The 16488-nt window shown below is 32.8% G+C and overlaps 2 protein-coding genes across 14 annotated transcripts in view; one reads left to right on the top strand and one right to left on the bottom strand.

Annotated features, from left to right (window-relative positions):
• The window catches only part of LOC149476771 (E3 ubiquitin-protein ligase SH3RF1-like), a 386219-nt gene that overhangs the window by 29081 nt on the left and 340650 nt on the right, over nucleotides 1-16488 (bottom strand). The gene's annotated exons all lie outside the window — the stretch shown is intronic.
• brat (tripartite motif-containing protein brain tumor) overlaps nucleotides 1-16488 on the top strand; it is a 432659-nt gene that overhangs the window by 338570 nt on the left and 77601 nt on the right. The window contains exon 1 of one of the 13 annotated variants that reach the window (XM_089711164.1): nucleotides 12000-12014. The exons of the other annotated variants lie outside the window; for them this stretch is intronic. The gene's annotated coding sequence lies outside the window, so the exon portion shown is untranslated. Of the gene's footprint in view, nucleotides 1-11999; nucleotides 12015-16488 lie in introns of those variants that run through there. 13 annotated transcript variants of the gene reach the window in all.

Raw genomic sequence — 16488 nt, 5'->3', positions numbered from 1 at the left:
TTTTAGAGCTTTTAACTGGGTGTGGTAGCTCCCCAGTGCAGTGGTGACCCAATTCATAACGTAATGGATGAAAATCACGAAACCGCTCATAAAATTATTAATCAACCTACCTCATTTTGCCGTTGTAACGGAATGGTATCCAGGATTACCGAAGGATCAGATATAATACTATTATTTCGTTTTTCCATGGAATTCTTTATTAGCAGAACTGAGGTTAGGATATCATCACATTTCCTGTAGGATTTATCTGGAAAAATGTTGATAATTCATAGTCAATGAATGTAATTCTGACTTCTGCAAAACAATATGGGTATGATATGAATGGCAATACATAAGCTACAGGATTGTACTTATTATAAGGGAACGATGGGAAAAATACAGAAATAAATAACAAAATAAATACGATAAAGTACAGAAAGAGTGGGCCGATATTTTCCCTTTAATTTCAGAGAAGGACACAGGCTTTGTTGGCTTATGTGTACATTAGTAAATTATTACTTAACTAAATAACAAGCCAAGTAACATTTGTCTCAACTTACCTTAATTAACACAACGACGAATCTCCCATCCCATTAAAACATGTCAATATAAGATAATTAATATGTTAACTTATTCATAATTAGAGTGGCGGTGAAGTTTTGACGTTGCCTGTATTAGGGTTGACTTAATATGTTTAATTACTGGTAGTTGGTACGCGACGAATAATGTTACCTAATAATATTGTTTAGCTTTTGCCCTGGGTTACTCCGGTGGCTAATTATGGGCAATAATGCCTAGGTAAGCTGTGGTATTTTGGTAGTCATTTCGTTTTATATTTCGTGCTGTTCAAGAAACAAAATCCTCGGAAGATGGTTTACAATTCTCTAATAATTCCTCTATTCTAATGTACGAGAATAGCTCTAGAATAAAAGGTGATCAGCATTATCATGGCATTAAATAGCAGTGATAATGTAAAGAGTCATTAGAAGCTTCAGTTACTATAAATTACCTAATCACCATATAAATGAAGTAGTGCACTACATCTAGTGGTATTTCACTTTGGTATATAGAGATATTTTTCGCCAATTTTTGGGAATATATCAAATTCAGACTTCGTCTTTTAGGTCCAATATAGAACAATCCTTCGTATCCAAGTTATTTAACAAAATTCCACATACTTTCGTCACGTTCTGCTATAAAGACTAATAAAATATGAAACTGTTCCACAAAAAATGGTTTATGATCCCAAGGTCACGTGGAACCGGTATTCTCTCGTGGTTTCGAGTTAATGGCGGTAGAATTAAAAATGTTCGTCGTCGTTCATAGTTGAATTAGGCATTATGTACGATGTCTTGGGATTTGTTTTAAAATAACTGGTGAGAATAATTTTATAGATATAATTTAAAGATAAGATGATTTAAGTATAAATTATTTGCTATAAAATTATTAGTGTGATAACTGATAAGATATAAGGCATTCTATGATGTTATTTACAATAGAATTTCATTCGACTAGTATTTGATTTTCTTCGTTTACATATACTAAACTCAAACCACGAAAATATTAATCCACCATGAATAAATGAACAGTTTTGCGCTTTGCACGTAAAACAACAGCCACCTCTAACGTCACAGTAAGCTAATATGGAATGGGCTTGGTCAAACAAAACAACAAACCAAGACCAAAATTGGATTGCTTTCCCATATTCAACAAAGATTTATTCATCATTAATTCATCGGACGTGGCCGTTTTGAACACTGTACAAGCGTGGTCGCGTTGTGATAAACGTCATCATTTCGGTAATGGTGATTTGGCTTTGTTAAAAGCATTTTTCAGTAGTAATGCGGTATATGCGGATTAAGCTTCAATAATGTTGAGCTATAATAATAATAGCATATAATTATGAAGCTTTGTGATAACTGATGTATTTTTTATATCTTAGATACAAATATTATAAAGAGGGAAGGTTTGATTTTTTGTTTGTTTGTTTGTTTGTTTGTTTGTATGAATTGAATAGGCTCCGAAACTACTTGGCAGATTTGAAAAATTCTTTCACTGTTGGAAAGCTACATCATTTCTGAGTGACATAGGCTAGGTTTTATCCCGGAAATCCCACGGGAACGGAAACTATGCGGGTTTTTTTTTAAAACGCGGGCGAAGCCGCAGGCGGAAAGCTAGTTTAAAATAAAAATACACCATTTTTTTTACCCGCTTATATTAGCTTCACCTATATTTATTTACATAAACATGAAGTTATATCTAATATAATTAAGTAAACAATGAGCTAACACATTTAAATTGACAATATTACCACATACTTACAACTTAACTCATTACCATCACATCTACTTGGAAACTTCGCTGCTATGAAAGTACGAAACTCATACGAACGATATACGAACCGGCCGTTTCTCATTTATCCCGTTTAGCTCAACTCCAACAACATCGACGTAATCTATACTCGTTATGATCTTGATAAGGCTACGCACCCCTTGTAAGTTGTAATAACTCCGTCAAAAGCCACATTTGTATAACGTAAAGTTTGACGTTGACAATCTCGTTTGCAAGCGAGTTAACCGCTTATTAAACTGTTGCCAGGCGGATATTTCAGTCCTTAACGAATTACTTGGCTTGACGGTAATTATGGGTATGCGATTTCAGCGGGTAGAAATGTATTTGTTTATGGTAATCTAGACGTTTCGTATAATGACATGTTATCAGAATTACTGTGGCTAGTGATTTGGTGACCATTTTACCAAAGGAAAGTAATATTTATAAAGAATTTCAGTACGTCTTTTTTTCATCAACATACCCCCAAAATAAGTGTGATAAATATCGGATTTTATAACCAAACCTATTTTATTTTACATAAGTATCAAAAATATAACTTTGCAGTGCATTGAACGTGAAATGAAAGTTATTTTTAGTTTTTATTTTATAACGCACTAGTTGAAATGTCGTTAAAGTGTTGTGTTGAGTCACAGCATTTATGTAATGAAGACCTCCCGTAGATTTTATAGTCGGGGAGCTGGCGGGATATTTCATAAACCCATCGATGTTTTCTTTATTATTGGGATGAAATATTACCATTAATCGTATTGAGTCATTGTCATTCACTAATTTTAATTCAAATATTTAGTGAAATATCAATTAAACCCAAGTTTTATAATTGCGCAGTTAAAAAAATAAAGTATGAATATTAAAATCTTGTTACACCTAACAAATAAATTCTAATATATTTACCGAAAAAGTGTTAAAGTTGAGAGCAGATAAAACAAACAAAACGCCAACCAGAGCTCGGTCTACGTCTGCTATCTTTATATCCCTTTATTTTTATGACCCCCAGTAAACTTAACGCATTCCATGGCTCTTATTACAACGCATTTAGGTTCAAATTGCGCTATTTAATTTGTACATGGGTACCCACATTGTTCTTGCGTAGCGTCCGTTAAAGATTTTACGGTAAAGATAAAAATTGTTGAATTCAAATTCTAACAATGACTCACGAGTTAATTGTAACAATATTTTTGTTGCTATGGCTTTTTTTATTCTGTAATTCTTTTAGTTGTTACGCACGCTATGCCACTCCCTTTTTCTTCGACGCAGTCGGGAAAATTACCTAGTCGGAGTCTTATATCAAGGTACGATCTTGATGTAATTTTGTAAAATAGTTAATTTACTAAACGATTAGTATTGACACAATAATTTTGATTTTTACAAAAAATCTGAAGGTGTGCGATATATTTTATGCAATTTAAGGTCACACACTTCTATATATAAATATATTTTACTGTTTAATATCGCAATATTTCTCGGGTTTAATTAAAACAAATTATTAAAGGCAGACGCGGTTATTCATAACGCTTAAAACAATACATTAACCAAATTGCGATTTTAATCCGTTTTAAAGAATTTAATGAGGTTTAAACTGAAGTTAACAAATACTTAATAGTCCATTTAAGTATTAGTTGGTTGATTTATTCGAGATTACTTCCCTCTGGACGTGTTCGGGCTTTAACGTTATTTTGTGATAAGCTGATTACAAACGGAGCTGATTATCGTTTATAAAAAAAGCTTGCTTTTCACGCGGTTTGTAGAGTTATAAATTAACTAAAACCTTCTTCAGGAATCACTCTATCTATTTAAAAAACTCTTCAAAATCTGTGACGTAGTTTTAATGATGTAAGCATACATAGTCTATATCTATCATGTTGTGTTGTAAAAATGTTAGACTAAAGAAGAGGAATTCTTACTTATATGATAAATCAACGCTGAAATAGAGATGTAAATGTACTTCTGAAGGTGGTAGCTGGTAAAGGATTTACTTACGAATTTAGCAAGTTATATTTATGCTTTATAATATATTAAATATTAATGCTGACATATTTATTATATAATATAATAACGTTTTGTTCTCTAGTATTAGAATATGTTCTTATTTTCTTGTGTATTAATCTTTATACATTTCCCGTCACCACCGTAGCGTTTTACAGCCTCGTAAGTAATCAGCCTAACGCATTTCAATCCGTATCTTGCTGTAATAACATTTACTACTGACAATTTCATTATGTCGCCGGCGTGGGCGTATGAAACATTTAGCAGATATAGGTCAACGGTATGGGCTTGATAATTATGCGACTTTTAATGTATTAGAAATGCTTGTATTTGCAAGAGGAAAACGTTGTATACCATACCAGTAACAAATCCATGTTTTTATTTTATTTTATAAAATAGGCAGACATTTGACCACCCTGATAGAGAGCGGTGACGCGGTCTAAGGTGGTAAATCATGTCTATCATGTTTCTCTGATTTTCGTGAATTCGATACGACAATATCCAGGATTAGATTCTAATTAAGGAGGATTAAAAGATAAAATCTTAAAGTAAATTTGAAAAAAAATCGACGTTAATACCGTCTTTTGTACGCCAAACGAAATGTTCAACACAGTAGATTATATTTATGTAAATAACAAGTCATTGGAACACAATTTACACATTCAATCGAAATTAATTGAACCATGAACACTAAATGGTCCGCTAACAAATATAATTTCGTATCAATTCCGACAATTCGACACAATTTATTATACATAATTATTAACGGTGTGAATAATTTTAACCGAATAGTGGCAGTTATAGGCAAAGCTTTGACACTTGTGTGTTAAATTGGTAACTTAGAATTTAGATTATTAAAGGGGAAGATTAGTTTGTTTATCACGATTTAACTAAAAAACTTCTTGGTTTATTTTTACCGATAAACGTAGGCTGTACCTACAAATTTTTATACTGGATCAATAGAAATAAAAATAATTAAATCGTTGAAATTTTGGATAAGGCTTATCTGTCAAAAATGATCTTGGAAATTGTAGACTTTTCAAACGTGCAATGTATTGCAATTTGCACGCTTGAAAAGTCTACCATCGAAAAATTTACCCAAATATTAGGTATCTTAAGGCTGCAGTCTAGCAAAATTGCGTTTTCAACAAGTTATTTGACAATTTTTTCCCGGCTAATGAAATGATAAACTGAATTTTTTTTTTCTTGTTTATCAATTAGTGTTATATACGCAATGCGCGTGAATTTTTTCACATTTATAAAGTTACTTTATGTTACCTTAATCAGGCCTTCAAGATAAGTCTCTTTCCCCCAAAGACATTTCGAGCTAAGTTTGTGCACTCACTACGTTGCAACCGATTACAATTTACACAATCTGATCAGCGCATTATTATCCTTATATAGTCGTTATTAAAAACTGCTGAATACAATTGCCGAAAAACTTATGGTTTTCTTAATTAGAACGTTATAAATTCATTAAATTTCCCATTTTTTGCCTTACAAAATCTATTGATAAATACTGCTAAAAGTTATTTTTTCCATTAATTTATTCGAGTTGGTTGAAGACCAATGAGTATTAATCCTTAAAAAAAATTTTTTTTGAATTTTGATAATTCTTTAAATATTAAAAAAATATTTAAAATAATTAGGAAAAATCCTAGCGAATTTCTTTAGTCGCGCTCCTTGGGCCGGAGCGTTCTGACGTGTGCTCTACGCTCGATTTTCCTTCATACCGAAGTGAAAGTTGCTCTACTTCATTAAATTTAATATTTTTGTTAATTGATTATTTTTATCTTAGTTTTGTGCAAATATTCGTATTTTTAAACATTTGATTTCGATATGGAAAATAAACGAAAAAAATACGCGTGTAACTACAAGAAAAAAAATTATCTTCGAACATAAAGTTAATGAAACCAAATAGATTACAAAGGTGATTGGCAACAATTTCTTTATTTTACGGGGTGTCAGTAAAGGGATGTATATTTCTTTAAAACTAAAGTAAGCTCATAAATTTTCTTATAATATAATTTTTTTGAAGTTCCAAAAATGTTTATTTTTCGTTTGAGAAATACGAAATATAATATAAACTTGTATTGAGAACTTAAACTTCCCAAGTTCATCCGGGGAAATCCCCATACGGGGAAAATGATTTGTTTACTCCAAAATTGATCCGAGGTGTTTTAATTTTTTCTTCTAGTCATTTTCAACGTAGCGGCATGTTGTTTGATTATTAATTTTGTAACTTAAATACAGGATGTTGGTTTTATATTCTGATCTTACAGACGCGCTGACAAATTTAGTCCGCCATTTCTAGTTTAGTCTACCAACTCTAAGTACCAATATTAAAACGAATGGATTATCATCACATCATCAAAACTCAGATGTAATGGAAGATCACAATAACATAGAAAATTCAGTGGGTGTTGAGAACTAAACAAACAGAAGTAACAGAGACGCGAAGAATAAAAAAAGAGGACGAAAAGGATAATTCGTTGATGCTTTCCCTTTTCGACGTATTGTTAGGGTACATCACCAATCTCCAAAAAACAAAACTGATGATTCCCAATTGCTGATTAAAAATGAAAAACAAATAATCGACAACAGTGGTGAAAATTTGCTGATCACAATGAAACATCCTTCACTGGTAGCAGATTTACTCATTTCAAATGTATCGGTGAACAGCGTAAAGGAGACGAGGACAGGAAAACATTATGAATGTGGATGGTGGATTGTATACAGGGTGTAATCGATAAGTATGTGCAGGCGATTATGACGTTATTATTGCAGGTATCAAAAAACTTAAAACTGATATCGAAATTACTTTACCTAATGAGCAAAATGACAATAATAACTTTTTAAAAGTATAACGAGAAATATCTAAAAAAATTACTTTATACACTCCCATATCAAAAAGGGAAAATGGGACTAGTAGAAGTTAAATGTCTAATTCCGGCAAAAGACATGAATGCGGAAGATGCGGTTAAAAAAAATTTAATATTTGAAATACAATGCAAAAAATAACACTTTTGTCATAGATAAGAATCATGACTATTTTTTCTAAATTCAGGGACAACTAAACGTTGCAGAAGCAGAAGTTTGCTTATTTGCTGTTTGGACTGGAGTGAATAATTCGTTAAAAATAGAATATATAAAAAAGTATGTAACGTTTAGGCAAAATAAAATGATGGACCATTATCAAGATTTTACATAAATTGCCTACTGTCAGAATTGATTGATTCGAGACTTCAGCATTCGATGCCCATCAAGGACCCATCCTATATCATTCAAGCGATTGAAAAAAAAGAGATAAATCCAGTACAACCGATAAAGCATCAGAATGCTAGCAAAAGATTTATTAGGTTTATCAATATAAATCTATATATTACACATCATCATCATCATCATCATCATCAATACATATAATAAAATTCTAGAAAAGTGGTGTCTGTACAATAAAAATATGTAAAAAAAATTAGCAGGGGTTATTACTAAATCGATCCCAAACCCAAAACTGTTGTTAAAAAAATTTTTGTCTGTTTGTCTGTTTGTCGGTTTGTCTGTTTGTCTGTATGTTTGAACACGCTAATCTCAGAAACGGCTTATCCGATTTAGATGCGGTTTTCACTAATATATTGTGGTAAGCTTCATTTAACATTTAGTGTTTATTTCATGTCAATCGGTTCATAAATAAAAAAGTTATGACCATTTAAGTAATCACAGCGAACATTTGCTAAGGCATTCTATACATGAATTACTTTATTACGTAAATTATACGCTAAAGTTATTCCTTGACATGTCCAGATGATCATATCGAAAGTCCCCAAGCGTGGGGGGGGGTGGTTATGCTGAGGGGGTAGTAGGGGGGGGTCAAAGGACCTTTATTTAGATTTTTGCTCATAAGTCTAAAACCTGCACAAATAGCATTATGGTTACTTCTAGGTAAATTTTCTATATAAAAGGTCTTTGAAATTATGTCGTAGGTATTATATTCTTAACCCCCGTCGCAAAAAGAGGGGTGTTATGTCCGCTATGTGTGTTTACATGTCTGTCTGTGCCACCGTAGCTCGCTAACGGGTAATACGAATTAGATGCGTTTTTTTGTTACATTAGTTGTTTATTATATTATATAGGGGTAAGTAAGTGGGAATGAAAAAACGAATGTTAGTTGTTAATGTAGGTTGTTAATGTAGGTTATACCCAAGTGATATATCAAATGAAAATAGACGACATGTCAGAAACAATTAGTCAAATTTTATCAAAATCGGTTCATCCATTTATTTGATATAGGGGTAAAAGTGGGAATAAATAAATGAATTTTATCAAATATACTCAAGTGACGTATCTAATGAAAGACATGACGTGTAAAGTATAATAAGACATATTTTATCAAAATTGGTTCATCCATTTATTGGATAAAAGTGGCAATAAAAGTTGTCAAATATACCTAAGTGGCATATCAAATGAAAGGGCATGACCTGACGTCAGAAGTATAATGAGGCATAGGTATTTAATCAAAATCGGTTCATCCATTTATTATATAGAGGGGTAAAAGTGGGAATGAAAAAAACGAATGTTGTCTGTTATACCCAAGTGATATATCAAATGAAAAAAGACGACCTGTCAGAAACAACAAGTCAAATTATATCAAAATCGGTTCATCAATTTATTTGATATAGGGGTTAAAGTGGGAATAAATAAATAAATTTTATCAAATATACTCAAGTGACGTATCTAATGAAAGACATGACGTGTAAAGTACAATAAGACATAATATTTTATCAAAATTGGTTCATCCATTTATTGGATATAATATGTAGGTATAAAAGTGGGAATAAAAGTTGTCGAATATACCCAAGTGGCATATCAAATGAAAGGGCATGACCTGACGTGAGAAGTATAATGAGGCATATTTAATCAAAATCGGTTCATCCAATAATTATATGTAGGGCAAAAGTGGGAATGAGAAAAACGAATGCTGTCTGTTATGCCCAAGTGATATATCAAATGAAAAAAGACGACCTGTCAGAAACAATTAAGTAGTCCAATATTATCAAAATCGGTTCATCCATTTATTTGATATAGGGGTAAAAGTGGGAATAAATAGATAAATCTTATCAAATTTACTCAAGTGACTTATCTAATGAATGACATGACGTGTAAAGTACAATAAGACATATTTTATCAAAATTGGTTCATCCATTTATTGGATATAGGTATAAAAGTGGGAATAAAAGTTGTCAAATAATATACCCAAGTGGCATATCAAATGAAATGGCATGACCTGACGTGAGAAGTATGATGAGGCATATTTAATCAAAATCGGTTCATCCAATAATTATATGTAGGGCAAAAGTGGGAATGAGAAAAACGAATGCTGTCTGTTATGCCCAAGTGATATATCAAATGAAAAAAGACGACCTGTCAGAAACAATTAAGTAGTCCAATATTATCAAAATCGGTTCATCCATTTATTTGATATAGGGGTAAAAGTGGGAATAAATAAATAAATCTTATCAAATTTACTCAAGTGACTTATCTAATGAAAGACATGACGTGTAAAGTACAATAAGACATATTTTATCAAAATTGGTTCATCCATTTATTGGATATAGGTATAAAAGTGGGAATAAAAGTTGTCAAATAATATACCCAAGTGGCATATCAAATGAAATGGCATGACCTGACGTGAGAAGTATGATGAGGCATATTTAATCAAAATCGGTTCATCCATTTATTGATTTATAGCGGTAAAAATGGGAATGAATAATCGAATGTGGTCAAATAATATAATCAAGCGGCATATCAAATGACGTGTGAATTACAATTACTTAGTCATGTTTTATCAAAATTGGTTAATCTGTTTATTACATATTACCTTACATATAGGGGTGATAGTGGGGATAAATAATCATAATGGAGTACCAAACGAAAGGATAATTAAAATCGGTTCTGCCATTTACTAGGGGTGAAAGGGAAAAGTTGAAAGTCTCTGAAAGTAGAAGGAATATGGGAGCGGGAGAATAACCACATCCTGGAAATTTTGAACTCTTCTGTAGGTACCTAAGTTTTATAGCCCAGTTTAGTAATAAATTTTACGAACAGTTCTTTTGTGTTATTATTTATTTTATATCTTACCTTTATAATGATGTGTAAGTACTTATAATTTAGTTGTATATGATAGTACGTATTTCAAGACGTGTTTACTCAATAATTGTGTGTTAAGTAGTAACTACTATGCAGTCACTATTCCACGCGGACGAAGTCGCGGGCACAGCTAGTATTATAATAAATCTGTAGAAGACGCGAAGACTGACATCCGCGCGGACGGAGTCGCGGGCGGAAGCTAGTCAGAAATAAATATCTTTTGTTTTCATTTAACACAAACATTACATTTTTATTATTATATACAAAATTTGTTTATCCCTTTTATTAGTTAAACTGAACAACTTTCACTAAGAAACTTAGGTCGAAAAAAATGTATAGAGTTCTGCATTTTGTATGGAAAGCTTATTTTTTTTTATATTTCGTCCAAATTTCTTTGTAAAAGTTGATCAGTTATATAAACATGAAGTTGAAGATATCAATAGAAAGTATTCGCAAATTTTGTGTACTGATAAAAAAAAATCACCCGGTGTAATTTTCACGAAAATTGTTTCAAATTGTCATTTTTGGTACTTATTACGAATATTAAATTATGCATACGAATGATTTAATTTTTAAAAATTAAGTGGAGCAACTTTCCCTTAGTACATTTGTATTATTTACAAATAGGATGACAGGATGCATTTGTTTGCACTACTAGACCAAGCCCTTAAGGACGATAATAATTCATTCGTATTTTTATTAAAAATTATAAAATAACGGTCATAAAATATAACATCTAGTTCGTCACGCACTCCATTAACAAATTTAGTAATTTTACATCGTTCGTTTATAATATTAAATGACGCCATTAAACCCTTTAATGCCCACAGGTCGTAGAAACTTCCAGATAAATTATGGAAGCTAATTTCGTAATAAAATTATAAATTTTAACCAAAGTTCGAAGTTGACCATTCTATAGCGAACAAAGCAGGGTGCTTTTGTTATAGGAAACAATGCTATATTGTGGAAGATGAATGTAACGTTACATACAAATTGTTTGGATGAAACCTTTTTATTGGGATCGTATTTATTTTGCGGGTATTGTTCGAGACGTTTGTTTCGGATGTAATTTTTGTAACGTTGAAATGCGATGGGATTTTCGAATTTCGATTGCTATTTTGTTTGGAACTTGGGACGTAATCGCGAGTGTTAAAAAAAGTCAAATTATTTATGCTTGCTTACAAATGAATAATTTTACCGTTTTGTAACTTGTAACATAATATTTGTCCGTCATTTTGGTCCCTGCCAATTTGTTTCATCGATCGACGCTAGATGGCGTTGTATGTATTTACAAATTCTGGAACATTCTAGAACTTTTGAGAGAGACTTCATGATAATTAGTAGATTGTTATTGAAAGTAAACAATATGTTGTTGTTCTAACATGTAATTGACTTAAAGTTAATTAAAATATAGAAATTTATTTGATATGATGTTAAATGTAAGTTTACTTATGAAGAGTTTTACATAATATGCTGATTTTAATATTTTCTTTTCCAGGTAAGTACGAGTAGTTAAATTAAAATGCGAAGAGTAATAAAATGATCGCAAACGTCTGGTGAGCCAAATTTTCTTGTAAGAAATAATAATTGCCTTCAAAGAAATCAATAAATAAAAAATACAAAAATACAAAAATCTTTATTGTTGCATAAACATTTTGTAGATAATACAATGCACTAATCTCCACACTAGGATTCCCTGTGTTGTGGAGAATAGTCTCTTCCAGCTTACGTCTATTTACACAGTTTATACAGAGGTAAATTCTTAACTACGAAAATACATGCAATATGCTAGTTGAATAAATTTCTTAGAGTGAATGAGATAGGATGGATGTCTTGAGTGAGTTTGTAAAATTATTTTAATGGTCTGAGGAAGTTTTCGGTGTGTTCGTAGTCCAAACCACAAAGGAAATTTTTTATATGTTTTTTGCATTGCCTCTTGGTCAGGGGTAGGAGGTTAGTTGCTAAATTTAGTTTTTCGTAAATAAAAGGACCCATGTATAGATATGATTTTTTGCCAAAATTTAGTTTAGTTTTAGGTCTATTCCATTTTCTACATCTTTGGGAACGAGAAGTGACATACATATTTGATGGTGCAGTTTTGTGAAACCGAAGAGCGACCGACATAATGTATAGTTGTCGCACTCGCATACAACCGGTCTCCTGGTAGAGGATATCAGTTGGGTAGCGACGGGGTTTCCTATATGATACCTTTAGTATGGCTCGTTGGGAACGCTCTACTCTCATTAAGTGTGTTTTATGTGCAGCACCCCATACTACAATGCAGTAGTTGATTATGGATTCGCATAATGAGCAGTAGATCATTTTAAGCAGTTTGTCCGAAGCGACTTGGCCCATTCTTTTAAATATATATATTAGCTTACGTAGGCGACCTGAGACATAATCAATTTGTTTTTTCCAGTTGAGATGGTTATCTACATAGACTCCAAGATAACGAATATTTTGAACTTCTTCGAATGCGGGACAGTCGCATATTATGTTATTTTGTGAGCAGTTGCCATAGTGAAATTTAATGGCGAGACGCTGTTTGCATGAGTTTCTTTTGTTAACGCTGAAATTGATGACCTTTGTTTTTTCTGCGTTAAGCGTTAGGAGATTGAGATTCAGCCAATTAGAGACTTGCTTTATACCAGTATTTGCAACCTCGTACGCTTTTTCCCAGGTTTTGTCGTAGAAGACGATGGCAGTGTCATCGGCATAAGTGAAGATTTTTGATTTGGGTAGCTGTAAGGAACAGAGACTATTTATGTAGAGAATGAAGAGGGTCGGTGCTAGCACACTGCCTTGTGGTACGCCAAAGTTGATTGTGTCATAGCTACTGTGCTTTTGACCTATACAAGTTCTTTGCCTACGTTCAGTGAGATAGGATTGAAACCACGCTAAAGGAGTGCCCCTGATGCCGAAGGATTCCAACTTTTTTAAAAGAATGCGTCTAGACACTGTATCAAAAGCTTTCGCTAAATCTAGGAACACTCCAATACATTTATATCCATCGTCCAATTTAGAGGTGACAAAATCGATAAGATTTGTTACTGCATTTTCTGTTGATCTTTGGCTACGGAAACCAAACTGGTTGTCTGATATTAATCGATTCTTTTCGAGATATTTTAGAAGCCTGGTATTCATAATTTTTTCTAGAATTTTGGAAACCGAAGTGAGAAGTGATATTGGACGGTAATTTGAGGGAATCGTGTTATCGCCTGACTTGAAAATTGGGCATACATCGGCCGTTTTCATTGAAAGGGGGACTATTCCGGTTGAGATGCTAAGGTTACACAAAAAAGCAATGGGTGAAGCTACATGATCTTTAGTTAGCTTAAGTATTTTGTTGGTGATTCCGTCCCACCCTGGTGCTGAACATTCCTTAAGATTGCTTATTAGCTTTTTCACTTCAGTCTCATCGGTTGCCGTTGCAAAAAAGGATTTACCCGACAAATTATTGTCATTCTGCGGATCAAGCATGTCAGCCAACTCGACTTCGGATTTATTTAACAGACGTAGTGTTTTTTCAGCAAGATGCTCTCCCACACCAGCAAAGAAGCTGTTAATGTTATTTAAATTTGCGTCGGGGTCGGTAGATGTAACTAACAGTGCTGTGCTATTAGAGGTCTTGTTTTTAATGTTACATATGCTCTTTACTGCCTTCCAGGTCTTTTTGCTGTCACCGTTTGCGTCACGTAGCTGGTTTCCTTCATATTCGTTTTTCAGGTTTTTTATAAGATTGTTACAATAGTTTCTATACTTTTTATATTGATTCTGTATGTTTAAGTCGTTTTTATTCTCCTTCTTTCTTGCTTCAATGTGTAGTTCATCTCTCTTGCGTATACATTTTATTAATCCTTTAGATATCCAAGGCTTTTTAATGTTTTTTGAGTTGCGTATAGTTTCCTTTGTTGTGAAATTTTGAATAATGTTACTAAGTTTATTCGTGAAGTTACTTAATGCTTGATTTATATCTGTGTATGTATATATATAGCTCCAGTCCGTTTCTGAAACAGCTTTAGATAAGCTCGGGTAGTCGATTTTAGTTTTCAGCTGGTTTTTATGCGGTGAGCACTCATTAGAACAATTTTTGCCAAACCCTATGAGGACTGTGTCATGGTCTGTGATTCCTGACTCACATATCACGATTTTGGCAGATTTTTTGGATTTAATCATGACATGATCCAGACATGTACGATCATGGGTGGGATATATATGGCCTGGATAGTAACCATAGTGTCCAGTAAGGTCCAAATAATCGGAAGCACGTTTGTCTTTTGTGTCCGTGGCGATGTTAATGTTTATGTCTCCTGTTATGACACAGTTTGCTACTTTGCATGATTGCATAACGTTTTCTAGGGAGATGGTAAAATTGTTTAAGTTATAAAAAGATGGGGATCTGTAAATAGCACAGATAAGGTATTCCTTACCAATATAAATAAGTAAACAGTTTGCTTCATTAAAAGGCGGTTCCTCTATTACAATCTGTAGAGAAGTTTTGTAGAAGACCGCGATGCCATCATTTTGATTGATATAATTATTAGAGTAGTGACATTCATAATTAGGTAATTTCATGGGTGGTATGTTATCACTAAGGCGGCATTCTGTAAGTATTATGATATCCGGTAAAAAGTTCAGTTGGTGTAGGAAAACAATAAAATTATCAAAATTCTTAACGATGCTGCGAATATTTTGGCATATGATCGTTAGCTGTGTATTTGGGTCGCCAAGACCTTGCAAGCACTCCTGTGCGCTGCTGTATTTAGTGCTTAAATGAAAATTAGTACTGTCTATGTCATTAATTAAGTTATATGTGCTAGCCATAATAGTTATGGTGGAGTTGCAAAATCAGTGGAATAATGATTGTTTTTTGATTATGTACATTGTGTTTGGGATAATCGACAAAATTTACAGAAGTGATTAGTAAGATTGTGTAAGGCACAAAGTATGAAGTCATGAAGACTATGGGGGGTGTAATCTTTGATAGTGTGGCGATAGAGGTGTTTTGCAGAAATTTTATTTTTGAATTACTGCGGATGAACGTACTCATAGTTTTATGTGAACACATGAACATACACAGAAAACAGTAAAAATTTATTACGTGAATGATCCGTTTTAAAACAGTTAAAATTTTCAATCCGTAGTGTTTACACTCTGTCCGAAATTTAAGGTTTGTTAGTTCTATAATTACAATTAAGCGTTTATCTGAATGTATAAGAGTAAAGATGTAACATCTAAAAAATACTGAGAAACACAAACATACAGTGATTGTTGAATATAACAAAAAACGATAATTTATGGGTAAGAAAGTACAATTCATTACACAAAGCCCTAGTAAAAATTTGCTGTTTTTTAAAAATAAAATTATAAATAAAATTAGTTAAATACTACTCCTTGAGGTTTTTAAGATCGTCTAGATCTCTCACTAAAATAGCATTGGATGTAGGTATCTTTTTGAGAAAGATTCTGCCACCGCGGATCCATACGAACTTATAGTCCAGCTCCTTAGATTTTTTTCTGGCCTCAGCGTGAAGAAATTTATTTTCTGGAGTAAGATGTTCTACAGCGAAAACAGGTGAAGGTTCGGTCGTGCAGATTCCCAAGTCACTGGTTTGCAGTTTTACTTTAGATTCCTTATTATATTTAACAATAGCCCTAAGGAAATTGTCACGTTGTCGTGGGCAGCTTAGCTTGACAAGAATAGATCGAGGGCGATTGCTATCTTTATTAAGTTTTGAAATTCGTGTGCAGTGTTGAATGTCAGAGTCCGTTAGTGGGAATTTCACAGTGCGTGCTATTTGCATTACCATGGTAGGAATGTTTTCTTGTTTGTATTCCGGGACGCACTGAATTTCTAAGTTACTGGCGCGAGATAGTTGATCCAACTGGTTGAAACGGGAGGTGAGGACTTGTACTGAGCTCCGGAGGGATGTGTTTTCAGACACTAGATCTTGAATAAACTACATAAGTACTTACTACTAAATAACTGGTGAAGTTTAAATAACAAAACATTAATATGATACATCAAAG

This window comes from Colias philodice, chromosome 26, assembly GCF_061535455.1.
Source record: "Colias philodice isolate Cphi_HAF_F1 chromosome 26, ilColPhil1 Martin Lab GWU primary, whole genome shotgun sequence".
Lineage (NCBI taxonomy): Eukaryota > Metazoa > Arthropoda > Insecta > Lepidoptera > Pieridae > Colias > Colias philodice.
The sequence above is the reverse complement of the archived record's forward strand: the minus strand, read 5'-3'. Positions and strand labels throughout refer to the sequence as shown.